The following is a 2,682-nucleotide window of genomic DNA, read 5'->3' as shown; positions in this document are numbered from 1 at the left end:
GGGTTTTTCCAGGTTACAGCATGGTATGGAATCGATACAGAGTTGAGGTGAGTAGCGGCAGTTGACATTCAATCTATATTAATGCCAAGTGATTCATTGAGGAAGAGCTGAAAATGTGTTGCTGGAAAAGCGCAGCAGGTCAGGCCGCATCCAGGGAACAGGAGAATCGACGTTTCGGGTCTAAGCCGTAGCTTAGGTAGGTAAAGCGCTGTGGCGCCGTGGCTTAGTTGGTTTAAGCGCTTGCCTCATAAGCAGGAGATCCTGGGTTCCACTCCCAGCGGTGCCTACTTGTTGCATTCATTGAGGCTGGTCGATGTTGAACACAGCGTTAAAGGCAGGATTCTGGGCAGTGCGCAGGAACAGCCGTAACTTGGGGTCCATGTACTTAGATCGCTCACACTTTTCATTCAAGTTGATGTAGTTGGTAAGAAGACATGTTCTTTTTCCTTTCATTAGCAGGGTGATTGAGTATAAAAGCCGCGAGCTTTTGCTGCAGCTCTGTATAATCTGTTCAGACCACTCTTGGAATATTGTGCCCAGGTCTGATCGCCTCATTATAGGAAGGATTTAGATGATTTAGATAGCGTGAAGAGGAAATTTACGAGGATGTTGCTTGGATTGGACGGCTCGTCTGACGAATTGACAGTGAGTGAGCTCGGGCTTTTCACACTGCAGCGAAGAAAGAAGAGAGGTGACTTGATAGAATTGTACAAGCAGTGGAAGGAATAGATAGAGGAGAGAGACAGAGATTTTTCTCCAGGGCTGAAAGGCCTGTCACGAGGGGTCATAAACTTAAATTGACTGAAGGAAGGTATAAGGGAGATGTCAGAGGTAGGTTCTTTACGCAGAGATTAATGGGTTGGTGGAATGCGTTGCCAGCAGTCTTAGTACAGTCAGAGACACTAGTAACATGTAATCGACTGCTGGACAAGCAGATGAACGGTAATAAATTGAGGGGTAGAAAGCTTGACCTTAGATGAAATTAACTGTTTGGCACAACACCATGGGATGAAGGGCCTGTCCTGTGCTCTGCTGTTCTATGCTATATGTTCTGTATTTTAAGTTTTTTTTTCTCGAAATGTGTGAAACTGGAAAAGCATAACCGATCAGGATCAGCGTCGGAGAAACTGAACAATCGACATTTCTGGCACAAGACCTTCTTTTAAAAAGTGCCATTCATCAGGAAGGAAGGGCTTATGGCCACAAAATCGATTCTCCTGGTCTTCTGATACTGTCTGACAGGTTATGCTTTTCCAGCAACACACATTTCGACTCCGATCTCCAGCGTCTACAGTGATCACTTTCTTGCAAGTTGATTTTCGTTTCAAAAACAGATGTGAAGTGATTGTTCCATTTCTTTTTTGCTACAGTTGAGCAGATCACGCGGCCTCAAGCAAAACAGAATTTATTTTAAAACTACAGCGAAAACACGAAAAAAAAATGCAAATGTAAATTAGAATAACCTCACTCATAGAAAACCCAGCAGACACGATGGATGAACTTAGCCAAGGATCTTTACCAATTCTCGCAATATTAATATACACTTTGATAAAAGATGAGTTCAGACACAATTACTTACAAGTAGTCGAAACGCAGGGAGAACATTTAGGCAAAAATCATCTGCACGGAACATAAGCAATAGAACCTCAGCAGGACATTTCACCTTCTCTCCTGTTTATCATTTAAGTAGAATCACGGCCGAAAATTTGCAACATTCTACCGTCAAAATAAATTCAGAAACCCACCCTTCTTTTTGTTTATTATTCACAACGTCTGGAGTCCACCAACATTTGTTTTTAATATCTGCAACAGAAGAAGAGGGTTCTAAGCTCACTTTTTTCGATCACAACTGTCATTCCGATGTATGAGCACCAACGAGATTGCTTGGAAGTGTTTATCAGTAGTTTGAGTGAAGGACCGGTGATGCAGTTCCATCTCAGAAGAAACGTGTCGAGGAATTTGCGAGTGCTGGTGTTTCCATGGGTGTACTGTCATTGACATTCTAAATGCTAACGTTTCAGAAAGTGATGTCAGAAGATATTAATTAGTTATGTTAGAGCAAAGAAACATGGAAACTGGATGCTGGATGCTGCAATAGTCCACAATCGAGTCGAGCATGCTCAGCCATTCATTATGATCTTGCATATCAACGCCATAATTCAACATTCGTTCCAAACATCTTGATGAACTTCGTCGTGTTTTTCTTCAGAAAATGCATTTATGGGTTACTTTCTAAAGATACCAGTGACAGAATATGATAGCCTGATGTGTTAGAAAAGTTCAGAGTGACTGAAAACATGTTAACTCTTCACTGAAATGGCAGACCGCATATACTGAAATTCGAAGCACTGTTCAAGATTCTCCAATAATGGGGAACTTTCTTCCTGGATCGAGTCGGTCGAAACCTGTCTTGGTTTTATACTTTGCTTTCAGAACGTTTTCATTCTTCTCACCTCCGTCCTGGACAAAGCTGCACACATACAAAATAGCATCATCCTCAATGTCACCTGATTGAATCTGCACTGGAGCATATTTATTTAATTTAAAACGTGTACACTTGCTGCATTTGGATATTATAGAACGTCAATCAGATTATCAAACTATTTAAAGTCCACAATGTCAAAGAGTTTGCATGGAAAGACTTTGCACCAGAGTTCACGAGCGGCGGTGACATCAACTTAC

The 2,682-nt window shown here is 41.8% G+C and overlaps 1 non-coding gene across 1 annotated transcript; it reads left to right on the top strand.

Annotated features, from left to right (window-relative positions):
* The first annotated feature begins 212 nt into the window (after positions 1-212).
* On the top strand, positions 213-286 carry trnam-cau. Its single transcript has one exon. It is a non-coding gene; the product is annotated as a tRNA-Met (tRNA).
* Positions 287-2,682: the final 2,396 nt, after the last annotated feature.

Source organism: Chiloscyllium plagiosum, unplaced genomic scaffold (assembly GCF_004010195.1).
Source record: "Chiloscyllium plagiosum isolate BGI_BamShark_2017 unplaced genomic scaffold, ASM401019v2 scaf_9765, whole genome shotgun sequence".
Lineage (NCBI taxonomy): Eukaryota > Metazoa > Chordata > Chondrichthyes > Orectolobiformes > Hemiscylliidae > Chiloscyllium > Chiloscyllium plagiosum.
The sequence above is the reverse complement of the archived record's forward strand: the minus strand, read 5'-3'. Positions and strand labels throughout refer to the sequence as shown.